Source organism: Enhydra lutris, unplaced genomic scaffold (genome assembly GCF_002288905.1).
Source record: "Enhydra lutris kenyoni isolate GAN:26980312 unplaced genomic scaffold, ASM228890v2 scaffoldscaffold56, whole genome shotgun sequence".
NCBI classification, from domain to species: Eukaryota; Metazoa; Chordata; class Mammalia; order Carnivora; family Mustelidae; genus Enhydra; species Enhydra lutris.
This window is the reverse complement of record NW_019154140.1, coordinates 8,359,623-8,377,184: the sequence shown is the minus strand read 5'-3', so window position 1 is coordinate 8,377,184 and position 17,562 is coordinate 8,359,623. Positions and strand designations below refer to the sequence as shown.

The 17,562-nt window shown below is 50.8% G+C and overlaps 1 protein-coding gene across 1 annotated transcript in view; it reads left to right on the top strand.

Annotated features, from left to right (window-relative positions):
* The first annotated feature begins 2,705 nt into the window (after window positions 1–2,705).
* LOC111157960 (NCK associated protein 5 like) overlaps window positions 2,706–17,562 on the top strand; it is a 30,501-nt gene continuing 15,644 nt past the window's right edge. The window contains exon 1 of the mRNA XM_022519720.1: window positions 2,706–2,734. The gene's annotated coding sequence lies outside the window, so the exon portion shown is untranslated. The remainder of the gene's footprint in view (window positions 2,735–17,562) is intronic.

Sequence of the window (17,562 nt, the reverse complement as noted above, 5' to 3'; positions counted from 1 at the left end):
TGTTGGTGAGAATGTAAATTGGTGCAGCCACCATGGAGAACAGTATGGAAGTTACTTAAAAAGTTGAAAAGAACTACCCTATAATCCAGCAATTCCACTCTGGTTTTTATTCCAAGAAAACCAAACACCCCCATGTTCACTGTAGCATTATTTACAAGCCAAGATATGGAACAACCGAAGTATCCATCGATAAATGAGTGAATAAATAAGATGTGGAGGGTGTGTGTGTGTGTGTGTGTGTGTGTGTGTGTGTGTGTGTGTGTATAATGCATATATACATACAATGGAATATTACTCAGCCATAAAACAGAATGAAATCTTGCCGCTTGCAGCAATAAGGATGGAACTTGAGGGTATTATGCTAAGTCCAGTAAGTTAAAAAAAAGACAAATACCCTATGATTTAACTTACATATGGAATCTGAAAAACAAAACAAACAAAATGGGACATATAGATACAGAGAACAGACTGGTGGTTGCCAGAAAAGAGGAGGGTAAGAGGGTGGGCAACATGCATGAAGGGAATCAAGAGGTTTAAACTCCCACTTATAAAATAAATAAGTAATGGGGACATATTTTATAACATGAGGATTATGGTCAACATTGTATTAACTTTGGTGACACATGATAACTAGACTGGTGATCATTTTGCAGTATATATAAATGAGTCACTATGTTGTATACCTGAAACCAATATGATAATATATTTCAGTCATAATACTTCAATTTAAAAAAAGATAAGTTGAGCTTTCTCAGAAATGAAAACATGTTCACGAAGAGATCTGCACAAGAACAGCCCTTTTCTAATAACCCCAAAACTGGGAAACACCCAAATATACATCAACTGGAGAATGGATAAACAAATTGTGATATATTCATACAATGAAATATGACTCAGTGATTAAAAAAAAAGAATAGATTCACATTAGTGAAAAACATTACTAAGCTAAAGAATATAGACACCAAAAAAGCGCATACTATTTGATTACACTTATGTGAAATCCAAGAACAGCCAAAACTATGGTGACAGAATTCAGGATGTTGCAGGGGGTGGGTGGTGGTAGGTGCAGGGTAGTTAACAATACATATAAAGGGGCAGAGGGAATTTTCTGGAGTAACGACTCATTATCTTGTTTTCAGTGTTACATAGCTGTATATTATTGTTGAAATTCACCAATTAGAACACCTGAGATCTGTGCATTTTATTGTATGTTAAGGATAAATCAATAAATTTGTTTTAAACCAAAGGTGAGAGAGCTGGTGAGAATAACCATCATGACATCTTTTAGGCTCCAGTAATAACTGACCTCAGACACTCACTTCTTTGCTCAAGAACACAAAATAACTTTTTATCACTTATCCTGTCAAATCTGTACCCTCATTCTGATCTCCCTATAAAATCTCCTCCACTAACTTCCACTTCTCACCCAGCCAAGGTGATCTGCTCACTGTCCCAGGCAGCTAATTTGCTCTTTCCTACCTGAGTCTCCTTGTGTCCTTACTGTGCCTGAATCTATTCAAGTTCTCTCTGCCCTTCAAATCCCATTCTAAATTAGGGAGCCTCCTCCAGAGAGGAACTCTTGGCTAATCCTAGCCAATTTGAGCACCCCAAGATCCCTCAGCTTTTATGTTCCTTTATTGGACTAATATGATGCGTTAATACATTCTGTGTACACCCACAACAGAAGCTATTTTAATAAAAATGGGCAGAGACTGTGGCTAGGGCTCCCTTTGTATTTCTCTAATAACCCCATCAGAACCTGCATTAACGGGCTGGTCACCACCATGCAAATTGTGAAGACCATACGGTATCGAGACAAGGACAAATAGATATTTAATCAAGGACCAACGAGAATGGTACTGAACGGAGCCCTGAGGCCCTGCCGGGGTGTAGGTGGGCTGTTTACTTTTTTTTCTTTTAAGCACGCGGTTAGTTCAACAGGGCAGGTACCCGTCCCCACCGAGATAGCAGCAAGTCGCTGAGAACAAGGTTTTATCTTTCTTCTGCTCAGCCTTACCTCCTCCTGTGAGGAAACGACCAGCCCTACTCTGAAAGCAACGGAGCCTGTTCCCAGCGCCCAGTTTCCCGTATTATTGGGAGGACCTAATCCCGATCCGGAGGAGGAAAAGTGAGGAGGGAGCACTTAAGGCCAAGGAGGCATTCAAGCGTCTTCCCATAGATTTACACCCAACACGTAAGCAGGAAGGCAAATTACAAACACCAACGCTCACAACCACATATACACGTGCACGCCCAGCCCCACAGAAGCAGACGCGCATGCCCGTGGCTCCGCGAGCACCTACTTAGTTTTCTCTGCTATAGATGCCCCCCATTCCACCCCTGCTCGGCCCAGCGCTGCTTCTCCAACCCCCGCACCCAGGAGGTTTACCAACCCGGACCCGACCCGGCCCGAGGAGAGCGTTTCAGTATAGGGGGAGGGGAGGTCCTTCCCACCCGGGAGGAAGCGGCGCTCTCCGGACGGGCGGACTTAGCTCTCGTCCTGGGAACATCTGGCGGGGGGCTGGGAGGGGCGCGCATCCAAGGCGAACGTGGATTGGCTGCACGGAAGGAGGGAGGCGGGGTCCGGGCGAGGGGCGGGGCTCACTGGCCCCTTTAAAGCCTTGACATCAAGAGGCGGCCCCAGCACCCCCCTTCTTCTGCCCCCCGCCCCCGAGCCGCGGCCATGGACCCGGCAGATCCGGCCTGCCCCGGCCCAGCTCAACACCTGATTTCGGTGAGTTCCTGGCCTACTTGGGATTTAAAGGGCGGCGAGTGGAGGGTCTGTAAGCTGTGGGCTGGGGGTGGGCGGTTTGAAGGGTAAGGCTCTTGTGGCAGGCTTGGGTCGGAGGAGGCGGCGCGCCTTCCTGCCCGGACCTTGCTGCCTGTCCTTCCCTCCCGCCTCACTGTCCCCGGCGGGGGTGGGGGGGGTCCGGCTGCGACTCTGTCCACCCCCACCCCACCCCCTCCCGCCCCCCGCGCCCTCCTCGCGCACACTCCATGGCCCCGGAAGGGAAACTTTCGGGACAGGGGGATGTTCCGGGGGCCGGTCTCCCTCCCTCTTTGAAAGCACTGACCTTGCCCCAGCTGCGCACCCCACCCCACCGGCATCCCACCGTCCGGGTGTCGCTTAGCGGTGCTGGGTTGTTGCGCGGTGGGGGGGATCTGGGGGGGTGCAGGGAGGGAGACTCTCCCCAAAGCGCAGGCGCGGAGACGAGCCCTGGGCTCCTCTTCGCCCTCCTTGCAGTCCCCGTGGCCTGGGGCGGTAGGGCGTGGGGAAGATGGGGAGAGGCGGAGAGATCAGGGTCTCTAGGAACAATCCTTCGGTGGCTTTGAGGGGCTGTGAGAAGGAAGGAGGCGGGGGACCGGCAGACTGAACACTGAAGAGAGGCTGAGGGAGGGAGAAGGGTTGGGCAGGGTGTGGGGCCAGGGCAGCGCCTGCAAAAAAGCCTCTCTGGGTCCTGGCTGCGGTGCCAGAAGAATGCAGAGAATTTATCTGTGCCCGACACTCCCCTGGCCTAGGCCAACTAGAAAATCGGCTCACCGAACCCCAGCCCCCTTTTCCTTATTCTGGACTCAAGATCCTAGGTCTCCAGCCCTGGCACTGCCCCAGCGGCGCAGAGGTCCCTCACCTCCCGCAGGCTTGGTTTTCCAGATTCTCAGCGCTATCCACCCAGCCTGCCAGCTGCTACTTAAATGCTCGTCTTTCTGAGGAACCAGAGGTCTTAGACTGATGGGTTCCTGGCTGTAAAGGCAAATCCCTCTTATTCCCTCCCAACCGCTCTCTCCCTCCCCTCGGGTCCTCCTGCCTAAGCACAACTGTCTGCCAGAGATAGTGGCTGGAGGCAGATGCCTAGGACAGGGATGATACTGGGAGACAGTAGAGAGGAAGTCAATGTCTAACCATTCTATGGTCTGTACTTAATGGGGAAAATGAACCCAGCCCAGCTACCTTGTTGCAGACCCTGTCTTGCAAGACCCCTTGTCTTTCAGGAAGGGAGACACAAAATTCACTACTCATATGGGTTCCCTGTCTTTCTAGGAACAGCCTAGTTTAGTGGGTTTCTTGCTTCAGAGAAACATGTGTATTCCTGTCTGGGGAGATAGTTGCACATAGTTCAACTTTGTTTTCAAAGTCTGTGGTCTGTGCATGAGGTGGCTCAGGCCCTCCAGCATCTTTCTTCAGCTTCGGTCTCTGGAACAGAGTGGGAACCTGGAGAGGCAGATGGCCTGGGTTGCAGGGAAGAAGGTTGTCCCACAATACACAGAAACCAATGTGCATGAGGACCAGGCTCCTGCCCCTGTGGACTGGGAGTCAGAAGCCCTGGTCCCTGCTTTTCCCAGCTTGCTGTGACTTTGGCCCAGACAGTCCACCTCTCTGGGGCTCTTTTCCCTCATCTGTAAAACTCAGCCGTTGTACTGGAAAGCTCTAACATTCCCTTTCACTTTTTGACATTGTGTGGTTCCACTGATAAGTGAATCTGAAAGGGAGAAAGGTCCCCTGGCTGGGTGACTTAGTTTGAGGAGGTAGGTGTTGGCTGATGCAGTTTGAAATCACAGTAACTTAGCACTAGAACCTTGGGTGGAAGGTTGCAGACTCCTTTATTCTACCTAAGAATAGCCATTGTCTTGCTCACCCCTGGTGGCTTGGGGTATGAACTCTTGCTGCCTGGGGTTTGGCCCACCCATCAAGGTCTCTGCCGAGATATCCTGGCAGGCCAGTCTTTGAGTTGGGCCTTTGGGGAGGAGTTGAGAGAAGGGTAGGCAGCCAAGGGCCAGCCGGGTAAGCAGATTCCCAGGAGACAGTTTGCATCTCAGCTGTTGGGACTTGTTTTAGGATCTGAGCCAGGGAACACTGTACACTCATCCACCCTCTTATGAGAAGAGGATGAGAGCCCCATTGTCGTTGGCCATCTCCCTCCCTGGCCCTACTCACCTCACCTGTGCACTCCCACCCTCCAGTGCCCAGGCAGTGGGCTTAAGGAGTTTTCCCTGCTAGCCTCACCCAGCCCAGCCAGCCTTCGGGGCCTTTCCTCGGCAGCCTGACAGCAGGGAGAGACTGCCCCAGCCCCACCTTTCCCAGCCTCCTTCCCTCCTGGGGCTATGGTTTCTCAGGAGTCAGGCTCTCCAGGTTGGGACTTGCTCTCTAGCCCAGGAGCCAAAGGCCTTCACGTTTTCCTTGTTTGTTTTCATCCTTGATCTCCCAGGTGCCAGGAGGGATGTTCCAGGAGCTGGTGGTTAGAGAGGCTGTGGGATTGGTTGGATGTGGGACACACTGTCTGCATTGCTTTTCCCTTTGCTAGCTCTCCCGGGCCTGGGGACCCCTCTTCCCTGGGCCCTGCTGTCCATGGACTGAAGCTGCCATAGAAGGTGTTTAGGTTAGACCCCAAGGAAACCTTCCTCAGTGCGAGGAGCCCCTGGAATGGAAAATGGAAGCTCCCAGGGAGGTCAGTTTCCCAGAAAGTGGTTAATGGTGGAGTCCCTGTCAGAGTAAAGGATGCGGCTGTTGCTAGGCAGAGGCTGCTGTTTCCTCTTGGGGTGTGGCTCCGAGGCTGGCCAGCCAGAGGCCCCGTTAGAAGCAGGAGGAGAAAGGACCCTTGCCCGGTAGCTGAAGAGGGGACCCTGGCCCCATCGGCTCTGGGTCACCAGAACTGCATCTCTCAGAACAAACACCACTTCTCACCCTGCTTCTCCCAGCTCCTCCCCCGGTTCACCACCAGCACCACAGCCTGCTTTTGAAAATCCTCACCCGAACCTGGCAGGCTCCTGCAGCCCCAGTCTGGCTGCACTAATGGACTGATTGGATTTTTCTATACTTGGAGTTTGGGATTTCTGATTGAACATGCAAATTTATGTAAATCAATCTGGGATCTGCCACCACATCAAAACAACATTGGAGTCATAGGCTGGAAGGAATCCTAGAGACATCTAGTCCAACGCCCTCGTGTTAAAAATGGGGAAACTAGAGTCCAGAGGGGGAAGTGATTCATACAATGATGAGTGTCAGTGGCGGGGCTCCTGACCCTGGGCTAGTGCGTTGCATGATCCCACTCAGCCTTAATTTCTCAGGCGTGAAGTGCCTGGCTGAATTAAAGCAGAAAGGGCAGTTCTGGAACCTGAGATTGTGGAGAGCTGGACCCTTGGAGGGTCAGGTGTCATCTCAGGGCCTCCCCAGGGGCTCTGGTCAGATCTGCCAGGCTGAGGAAAAATGACTTCAGATCCCTTCGAACAACACCCTTGTTTTTCCCCAGGCCCTGCCCTGGAAGGTGGGAGGACAAGGTCATTGGTTGGTGCCTGCCTTGGCCCTTGTGGTTTTCCCAGAGCTGAGACTGGGTCTGTTCCAGCATCTATCACAGTACCAGGGACACAGTAGGCTGGGATGGCTCCGCACAGGCACACGTCTCTGGCTTTCCCCTCCCATCCGAGTGTGAGTCTCTGCTGCTTCCCTCCATGATTACGGTGGGAATAGATCTTAGGCTCCTGTGACTTTTTGCCTCCCCTCCCCTGCTCTTGCTATAAGAAGGATCTCATTATTCTGTGATTGGTGTCAAAGTTGGAAGGGGGCTGCAGAGATGGGCTCGGGTCCCTAGGAAGTAGTCTCCCCACTTCTTGACATGTCTTTGATCGGATCCACACCCCCCCCCACCTGCCGTCTGCTGCAAGACGCCCCCTGTTCGTGCTTCACAGACGGCGGTGCCTGCGGCATGGGCCCATTTGGAGGGCTGAGCCCTCACTTACCCCACGGTGCCCGCAAGCATGGCAGCGACTGCGGAGATGCCCAAAGCAGCTGTTGGCCTGCCTTGCCATACTTTGGCAGGGTGAGCGTGTGGGCTCAAGATCAGAGGCCCCGACTCCCAAGCTAAGGCCACCACCCAAGCCCTGCTGCAGCCTAGGGAGGGGGCTTGGGACACATCTGGGGGTCTTCCTCACCTTCCTCACCTTCGTCCTAAACCCAGACCCTGCTGACTCTGGAGGGAGAGCCTCCCCCACCCCATCTTCCCAAAGCACAGCAAATAGGAAGCCAGCTCCTCCAGTTCCTCACTGCCCAGCGGCCCTCAGCTCCTATAGCCTTAGTTGCGTGTGAGGGGAAGTCTTCCCTGCGCCTCAGTTTCCCAGTCTGTGCAGATGGATTAATGACACCTCATCACTGGGGTGTGGCACCTGCTCGGTTTTCCCAGCTCTGGGAGCTACACGGATGAAAGAGGCCCGAGGAGGCCAGGCTGTTATTAAGGTGAATTATCACTGCTGTTATTACTGATTTCTAAAAGTCGAGCAGCCACTGAGGAGAGCCCAGGCAGGCACAGCTCCCTGGACCCTTATGGCGGTCCTTCAGCTCTGGGAGATCTCCAGTACTCACTAGGCTTTTAAAAATATCTCTGTCTCTATCTAGAGAGATATTTTAAAAGGAGTGATGACCCCATTCTGCTTCTCACACTGATGCCCGCAAGGCTGGAGCCGTGGTGGGCGCTGCCGGGGTGCTGGTCCGCGGTTCTCACTCTCACTCAGGGCTTGAAATGGTCCCTCCCCACTGACCCTCTGGGTAGAAGAATGATGAGGTTTTTCCTCAATGGGACTGTGAGGGGCCCCAGAACTCCTGGGGTGTGGCCCTAGGGTTCTCAGCAGTCATTGTTCCTATGGGCTGATTCATTTCACCCCCGGCTGGCTTGATGTGGGGGCTGTAATTGGTCCTTTTGTATGAGGATCTGTTGAGACACCCCCAGAACCTGCCTGCAGTAGCTGCAGCAACCTCCTGGTGTCCTTTACCCCAACTTCCTCCCACCTGCCCCAAAGTCTCCCCTTGCCCAACCACCCACCTCTGCCCCTGCCCTTTGGGATCTAGAATGAACTCAGCTCTTACCCAGGAGGAAGGGGCCCTGACCAGCTTCCACACAGTCTTGGTGCTCCCTTGCCTCACCACAGGCTGGGGGTGGCAGGACCTCTCTCCTAGCCCAGGGGGAGAGGGAGTGAAGACCCGTGTCCTCTGGCCAGAGTCCCCATGCTCATCTAGCCAGACCTCCTCACTTCTCCCTTGTCCCAAGGGCCTGTTCCCTACTTCCTACTAGGGGAGGAGAGTAGATCACCCCAGCTGGGAGGGGCTTTAGAAATCCCCTAGGCAGGTGGTGGTTCCTTCTAACATTTTTTTTAAAGTTCTATATTTTATTTTTTCACTAGACTTTTTAAGAAATATAGTCCAGGGGCGCCTGGGTGGCTCAGTGGGTTAAAGCCTCTGCCTTCGGCTCAGGTCATGATCTCAGGGTCCTGGGATCGAGCCCTGCATTGGGCTCTCTGCTCAGCGGGAAGCCTGCTTCCTCCTCTCTCTGCCTGCCTCTCTGCCTACTTGTGATCTCTCTCTGTCAAATAAATAAATAAAATCTTAAAAAAAAAAAAAGAAATATAGTCCAAAAATCAAACTGATACAGAAAAGTCTGTGTTGAGAAATTGTGCTCCCACTTCCACCCCCTTTACCCTCCGCAGATAGTCACTTACCAGTTTCTCACTATCCCTCAAGAATGTCTTTACACAAAACAAATATAAATACCTACTCCTATTCCTCTCCCTTATCCAAAAGATAGCAGATAGCATACACTGTCCTTTCTCTCTTATCTGTTGGCAGTATCTGGGTGGGCATGGATTTCTCCCACCACCTCTCAGTTCTCAGGTGTCTGATCTTTACTGCCCAGCCCAGGGTCACCCAGTGACCCCAGGCCATGAGCAAGGATTGTTCACCTTCGTACTCTAAACTTCATTCAGGTGCCAAGGTTTAGGCCAAAATCAGCCTCTGAGGCATTCTCAGCAGTCACTGTGTGCAAGGTGTTGTGCTAGACTCTGAGGGTACAGTGGTGATCCCTGAAGGCTACCATAATCAAATATTTCAGCAGTTACAGAGCCACAGCTATGATGCAGCCTACAAAGAAAGGGCACATGCTGTAAGAGCAAGTAATCCGAGGCCCTGGGCCACCTTGGGGTGTGCGGGAGTGTGCAGGTACTGTGGGGAGGCATGTGGCATGGCACAGCAGGAAGCCAGGGAGGGGGCGGGTAAGGCAGGAGGCTGCGGCCAGGCCTGTAAGTATAGTGCCATGTGACCTGGAAAGCTGGGTTTTTCAACTTGACTTCTGTGGCTTCTCTTCTCCCCCCTCTCCCAGTCTGTAGGATGTCCTAGGCCCTTTGAGTTTTATTACATCCAAGACAAGAAACCCCCTCCTCTGCCAGATGGTGCTGCTGATGCCTCCTCCCTACCCCCACCCCACTGCCTTCTCTCCCCAGCTCAGGGCCTGCAGGCTCCCGAAGCCAGAGCCTTCCTTTCCCCTGTCGGCCGAAGGGAAGTTGGGGGGTGTTTGCTTCTAACTTCCTCTCTAGACGGCACCTCACTTCCTGTCCCTGGGCCCAGAAAAAGGCTAAAAGCTTATGAGTTTGCTGACCCTTCCTCTGCCTACTCCCCACCCCCACCCCCTGCTTTCCTGGGAAGCCCATGGGTCCTATAGGAGGAAGACAGAATCAAAACCAAGGGCTTCTTGTGGCACCTGGGTGGCTCAGTTGGTTAAGGGTCTGCCTTTGGCTCAGGTCATGATCTTGGGGTCCTGGGATCGAGTCCAATTTCAGGCTCTCTGCTCAGCAGGGAGTTTGCTTGTCCCTCGGCTCCTCCCCACACTTGTTCTGTCTCTCTCTCAAATAAATAAAATCTTAGAAGCAAGCAAACAAACAAAAACAAAGACCTCTCCCTAAAAGCCCTGCTGAGCTTCTTCAACCCCCTACCCCACCCGAGGGGATCTGTCTTCACAGCTGCAGTCCCTTTCCAGACATGATCTCATCCTTCTGTGCCCTGCAAGAAAAGTTAGAGCGAGTTCACCCCACTTTACAGATAGGAAAACTGAGTCCCAGATGGGTTCTAATCATTAGTCACTAGTTCTAGTCACTAGTCACTCAGAGGCCAAGCCAAAACCAGAATCCAGGAAGCCTCACTCCCACTTGTGGGCACAAGTAAGAGCAGAGTCCAGTTAGAGCTTTGTGGGTGAGCCAGAGCCACTCTCTGTTCCCAGAGAAGGCTGTTGCTTCCTGCCAGAGCTGGCAGCCGAGGTCATCTCCACGCTCTGGCCACATGGCACCCACTGAGTCAACACCGAAGCTGCCTGGACGTGGAAGGCACTTGGCTGGCCAGAGCCTATTCTCTTTGAAGAAAGAGGCCAGGATAGGAACCTGGAGGAGTGAGTACAAGGGTCCAAGCTTGGGGGCTGGGATGGCATAGCCAGCAGGTGCAGCCCGAGGGCCCGCCAGCCATGTGGCCTCCCGGGCCCTCTTCCTCTTGGATCTGAGAGCAGAGAGCTGACGTTCCAGTAGTCAACTCAGCAGTCGCCTCCATGACTGCCTCCAGGAGCCTCTCTGCCTCAGCTCTTCCTGTGGGATCCAGCACGTGTCTCTGGTTACACCCCGGGTGTTGAAAATATGCTGACTCTGCTGTTGGGTCGGGAGATAGGAGAGGAGTTAGTAACTGGCATGGGCCAGGGGACCGGGAAACACTCACCTTCAGATGCCCTTGAGTCCAGCTGCACTGAGTCACTGCATTTCCGTCCAGACCCAGAGATTTCTGCCTCCTTCTGTTTCTGCCTTCCTTTTGCCTAGAATGACCCCCTTTGCCATTCCCTTGTACCTAAACCCCACCAGTTTATAAAGTCTCCGTGCACTTGATGCCTTACGTTCTGAAAAATGGTTGTAGCTGCAGCATTATGTTTTCTCTCCTGATTTTTAAAGTTCACCAGATGACTTCTCTCGGGCCTCGTCCTCTGCTGTACAGCTATGACCCGCATGTTTTATGTCCCCTAATAGACTGAACGCCCCAAGAATTCAGAAATGCTGACCCAGCTCTGAATTGCCCCCAAGTCCCCAGCCTCATGCCTCCTTCTGAGTGATCTGTTTAGAAGTATCTGCAGAAGGAACAGATTAGTCCCATTTGCCAGAGGGAGTTGCTAAGGCCTGGGAGTGGGTTGAGGGCTCGGAGAAGGTCTTTTCAACGTTAGGGACAAAGCTGAAAATGTCCCTTGCTTACCTCTCCGCGTGGTTTGTCCTCTGGGTCCTCAGAGCCATTTAGGCGGGGACAGTTGGGGGTCTTTAAGAGAAGCTGAGAAGCCCATCATCCCTTCTTTCTGGTCTTACTCTGTCTGGAAGAAAAGGAGGTGACCAGGGTTGGGGCTTCACTGGCAGAAAGTGTGGGGGAGCACAGAAATGCAGGCAGGGATCCTCCTAAGGGAATTCCCCTTCTAACAGCATGGGAAGTCCCCTCTTCCTCACGGGGGAGGACTAGAGAACAGGATGCATGATGGTTGGAGACACCGCTCCTGCGGAAGGCGCCTCAAGAAGCTGCAGTCAGTGTGGACCGAGGCCATTCAGGACAGCTTTGCAGGGGAATTGCTCTGGGGCCGGGGCTGGGCTTCCACGCTGTGTTGAGGACTTTGGTCTGTCCCCAAAGCAATCAGAGGTCATGGGAAGGTTTGAGGCAGTAGGGACACAATCAGAGGTACAGTTTTAGAAAGAGGATTGCTCTGGTGGAGCTCCTTGGAAAAGTGATTATGGCAGGGAAAATATAAGATTAGTCTGGAATATCTTATTATGCCAGGAAGCAAGCAGATGTTCAAAAGTAAATACAGTTTTTTAAGATATTATTTATTTATTTCAGACAGAGCACGTGCATGGGGGCGGGAAGGGGAGAGGCAGAGAGAGAGGGAGCCAGATGTGGGATCATGACCTGAGCCAAAGGGGAACGCCCAACCAACTGAGCCACCCCGATGCCTGGTAATTAACTTTTTTTAAATGGAGGCATGTGGAAAGAGGAGGAACCGACCAGAAAGAGTTCTTAATGATCAAAGCTGGAATTTAAGCAATGAAATAAGTGATGATAATATTGGATTCTAATCCAATGAATAAAATATCTATGAGTTCATGCTAATATAAATGTGTAATTAAGTAAATCAGTGGCAGAGAAGGGACTTCCTTTTCTTTTTTTTTTTTTTTAAGATTTTATTTATTTATTTGACAGAGAGAGAGCACACAAGTAGGGAGATTTAGAGAAGCAGGCTTCCTGCTGAGCAGGAGCCTGACATGGGGCTCGATCCATCATGACCCAAGCTGAAGGCAGGTGCCCAGCCAACTGAGCCACCCAGCCACCCTAGGGACAGCTCTTCCTTACAGAAAATTTCTAGTTAATAAATGTATAAGGAATAAGGGAAATCAAAAATTATCATTAGAACGCTGCAGTAATTGCTGTAAGCAAGATCTACTAGTGAATCCTAAAATTAGTGGGTGAAAATTGAAGCAGAAACAGGGTATTTGCATGGTCACCAAGTATTGCCCCCCAAACTGGTTACTAATTACAAAAGGAAAAATAGTAATTTTACAACAGATAAACCCACTAGATACCACCTAACTAGCTGCTCAAGGTTAATCTCATCAGTCCTAAGACATCTCAACTTTATACCCCCTGATACAATGCACTGAGAAGGGCATATCACCTCTGCGGTATTCTTTCTCAAAAATTAATAACTTCAGTCTCACTGGAGAAAACAACGAACAAATCCCAATAAGGGAACACTGTCCAAAATACTGACCTGATTAGTTCCCTTCCAAAATGTCAAGGTCATGAAAGACTACTGAGGAACTATCATGAATCATAGGAGAATAAGGAGATTTGGTGATTAAGTACAATGTGGGATCCTGGATTAGATGTTGGAATAGAACATCAGTGGAAAGGACATCAGTGGAAAAACTGGGAAGATCCAAATAAAGTCTGTTGTTCCGGGTTTGTTTGTTTTTGTTTTTTTTTTTTTTAGTTGTTCTTCTGAAGAAAGTTGTAGAACAGTGAGAACATTGCTGTGTCTGTGTTTTTTAAAGTTGTGTATGTGTATACACAACCATACAAAACCAAAGTTTTAAAATACATACACATATACATAGAAACATAGAAGTAGAGACACAAGATGGCTGGGGGGGGGGGCTCAGGGAGCATCATAGACCAGGCAAAAGTCATCTAGGAGAAGGTGGTCACCATCAAGAAAGTGAAAAGACAAGCTATGGAATAGAAGAAAATATTTGCAAGTCATATATCTTATTATAAGAGACTTATATTCAAAATATATAAAAAATCCTTGTAAGTTGATTTAAAAAAAAAACAATAAACAAATAAAAAATGGGCAAAAGATCTAAATAGACATTCCTCCAGGGAAGATATACAAATGGCCATTAAGCACATGAAAAGATGCTCAACATCCTTAATTAGGGAAATATAAACCATTTCCTTCATGAGGGATCACTTCACACTCAGGTGACTAGAATTCGAGAATCAGACAGTAGCCAGTGCTGAGGACATGGAGAAATGGAAACCTCATACATGGTGCCTTCCCTTTGAAAAACAATGTGGCAGTTCCTCCAAAAGGTAAACCTAAACTTACCACGTGATCCAGCAAGTCCCCTCCTGAGTATAGACACCCAAGACAAGAGAAGTGAAAATTGCATCCACACAAAAACTTGCACATGAACGCTCACAGCAGCGCTACTCCTGAGAGCCAAAACGTGGAAACACGTCCATCAACAGATGAAGAGATAAACACCTGATGGCACATCAATTATTCTTCAGAATATTATTGGGCCAACAAAAAGAACGTAGTGCTGATCTGCGCATCAGCATGGCTGAGCCTTGCAGACATGAGGCAAGTGACAGAAGCCAGTCACGAAGACCGCCTGTTTGAGTCCATTCATCTGAGGTGTCCAGAAGAGGGAAATCTATAGACAGAAAACAGATTAGTTCAGGGGCGAGGGGGTGCTAATTAAAGGGTAATGAAAATATTCTACAGTTGTCACGATGGCCTAGATCTGTGACTGTACCATGAGCCACTGGATTGCACACTTTAAATGGGTGAGTCATAGGGGATGTGAACTATGTCTAGAAGCTTTAAAAAAAGTCCAGGAGGAAGTGGCCACCAGGGGCACTTGTGCCTGAGAAGGCAAAAGGGGTGGAAAAATCTTGTTTGGGTTGAGCATTGAGGCAGTTAACTGCTGACGTTGGACTGAGTCGAGGAAGGAGTGAGAAGTGAGGCTGGGTGTTTTGTTTTGTTTGGTTCTAGAAGTTTGAATTGGAAGGGCAGAAGAGGGCACTGTCTGGGGAAATGTCAGGGGGAAATTATTTTGTAGATGACAGACACTTGAGAAGCTTTAACACCGGATGGGAAAGGTCCCTTGAGGAGGTAAATACTGAAGACCTAAGTGGGAATGGGCCAGGGCAGGAAAGACTGGCCTTGCCTGGGAAGGCGGCAGCTGGTCTGCTGTAACGGGAGGAAATGGGGAGAGGGGAGGTACAAGGGTTCTGATGGGGCTGGGAGGACAGTGGCAGATTTTAGGGGTTTTCCCTCTGCTGGCTTTAATCCCCTGGGGAAAGGAGGGCAGGCAATGGAGGAGAGTGGAGTGGGTGTGAAGCAGCCCTTAGAGGATAAGAGTGCAACTCTAACAGTTAACCTCAGTGGGAGTGCCTGGCCTTGCTGATGAGCTGGTTGGGGTGGCTTTCCTTGGGTGAGGACAGAATAAGAAACAGTGTGAGCAAAAGCCTGAAGACAGAAGTGAGTGTCAAGCCCCATCCTGTCCTATCCTCAACCTCTAGACTCTGTGGGGAAAAAAGCATTGACCTAGAAGGCTCAAGTCAGGGAATCCCAGGGATCTTCTAGAATTGTACCATCCAGGACAGTAACCACAAACTGCATGTGGTTGTTTAAACTTAAAATTCATTTCCTCAGTTGAACTAGCTACATTTCTTTTTTTTTTCTTCTTCTTCTTCTTTTTTTTTTTTTTTTTAGATTTTATTTATTTATTTGAGAGAGAAAACATGTGCGAGCATGAGTGTGAGAGCGGGAAAGAGGGGGAGGGAGAAGTGGGCTCCCTGCTGAGCAGGAACTCAATCCCAGGTACCTGGGATCATGACCTGAGCTGAAGGCAGGCTTGAACCAACTGAGCCACCTAGGCACCCTGAACTAGCTTCATTTCAAGGGCTCAACAGCCACATGTAGCTAGTGGCTACCGTATCGGATGGCACAGAATAAATGTTGCATCATCACAGAAAGTTCTACCGGACAACACTTCTAGAAAAGAGATTCTCAAACTATTTTGGCCTGAGGACCCCTCCAACCTCTTAAAAACTGAGGAACCCCAAAGAGCTTTGGTTTATATACATTATATCTTTTGACATGTACTGTCATATAAATTAGAACTGAGAGTTTTAAACATTTAATTAACTAAGGTAATAAACCCATTATATGTTAACATTTTATGAAAAGTAACTATATATTTTCCAGGACCAAAAAAAAAAAAAAAAAAAAAAAAAAACCTGAAAAGAATGGCATATATGTTCTTGCATATATGTCATGTCTGACTTAATAAAAGGCAGCTGGATTCTCATATCTGCTTCTATATTCAGTCTGTTATGATATCACATATCATGTGGTCTCTGGAAAATGCCACTGTATACTCATGAGAGAATGAGAGTTAAAAAAGCAAATAATGTCTTAGTAGTAGTATGAAAATAGTTTCAACTCTGTGAATTCCTTGGAAGAACGTCAGGGTCCCTGGACCATATTTTGAGAACCAGTGTTCTAGAACAGCTTCCATTTGGCCCAAAGGAACTTGTCCCTGAGAGACTGAGTGATTTGCCTAAAGCAACACAGGAAGTAAATTGCAGTGTTGGGACCAGACTCTCCGGCTGCCTGCTGGCTAGAATGGGCCCAGCTAGGCTTTGGTCAGTGGGGACTTGACTACCCGCAGTGTCTGTGTTCTGAGCCCCTTCCCTCTCCCCACATCCAGCAGCTGCTTTTTGTTGTTGTTGGGTTATGCTGTGGGCCAGGAGAGGGGAGGTAAGGGGTGTTGGGGTTCAACAGGACCGGGGCCCTTCCTCTTGCCTGCCTGGGTGGGCTAGGGGACTGATCCTACTGTGGGTCAGAAAGAACCTACACTAAGGGATGAAGGTTCTTGCAGTGCTTGTGAAGAGGAAGCTGGACGGGGCCTCAGGGGCCCCTTCCCCATGGACACATGCTTCTCAGTGGGGCTATTGTGTCCTGGGGCCAGTTGTCAGGAGGAGGGAAGGAAATTCTTGTCTGTCCTCTTTCCCTGCGGGGAGGTGGCGGGGGGGGGGGGGGGGGGGGGGGGGGGGGGGGACCAGCTGGAATTCTTCAGGCTCAAGGATGCTCTGGACCGGGATTAAGGTGGCTACTTTCAGGCCAGGAATGCCCTGGGGCACCAGTCCCTCTGTTCCCTCCCCACACCCACGGCAGCCCTGGGCTGATATGTCTGGAAAGGAGTGTTTGCTCTGGGTTCAGAAGTCGCTGTTTACAAGTGGACTCTTGGGTGTGACGGGGATTCCAGAAAGCAGCTGGGGGATGGGGGGAGCAGGGGGGAAACGGTTGTTGTTACGGATGATTCTGCTATTAAAGCGAGCTTCTCCATCTCTGCCTTCCCACAGCTGCCCACCCTCCCCCACCTCCTGGTCCCTGGCTTCTGTCCCTAGAGGACTCTGGGGGGAACAGCTGGTGAGTGAGGGGCTCATCAGGGCTCAGAGTCCTTGGCTAAGGCCCGGGGTGAGGGAGCAAGGGAGCGAGGAAGACAGGCTTGCTGCCACCTCTCTAGTCCCTTCCTCCCAGGCCTGGGCCCAGAGTTCAGCGAGGGGTCTTGGCTGCTCCCTGGCTAGGCAGAGGGTGGGCGCTGCAGACCTTACTCCTTTGCCCTGACCGATGGAAAGGCCGGGACAGTCCGCTCTCTTTGGGGTCCTGTGACTGCCTGGGCTGAAGAGACCAAGTCACCAGATTCATTCAGCGATCAGGCTGAGCCAGCCCTGTCCCCAGGTTACCCAGAGCCCTCTGAGCAGCTGCTCCCCCTTCCCTGTCCCTGGTTGCTGCCAACAGCCCCCCACCCCCACTGAAGGAGGGCCCAGGAGGCTCTGGTCTTCCTCCCTTCCTCTCCCTCCCTCCCCTCGGCACTGAGGTCACCTCCCTCTGAATCAGGCCTTTGTGGGGGGCGGGGCTGCCCGTTGGCAGTTCTGGCGGGAGAAGCCTCCAGTTCAAGCTGCAGCTCCATCTCTACCCAACGTGGCCCACATCATGTGTTCCAGACCCAACATCCAACATCCAGGGGCGTCGTGGGACCACGGGAGGAATGTGTGAAGCCAGGGCCATCCTGAAGAACCCAGGTTGGGGGTTTTCCAGGCCCGGGGTGGGGCTGGGCCCAGAAGCTGTGAGTAGGAGCTGTGGGGCCTGAGGGAGAGGGGGGTGTGCAGCCCCCGGGAGAGGGACCTCACTGACGCCCCGTGGGGATAGCCGCTGGGGAACAAACGTGGGTTGGTTTTTTCCCCCATGAGATTTAGGCCAAAAACCCAGATGGAGATGGGCCAGATTCTTGACTGGGCTCAGACTGGGAGCTGAGGTGGTAGTAGCTTTTTAGATATCCTAGAAGAGAGAAAAGCTGTAGGAAGTGTTCCTTCCGCCATAGAAATCTTGAACTCTGACTGTGGTCCTGCTCATAGCCTGCCCTGCTCTGGGCACCAAG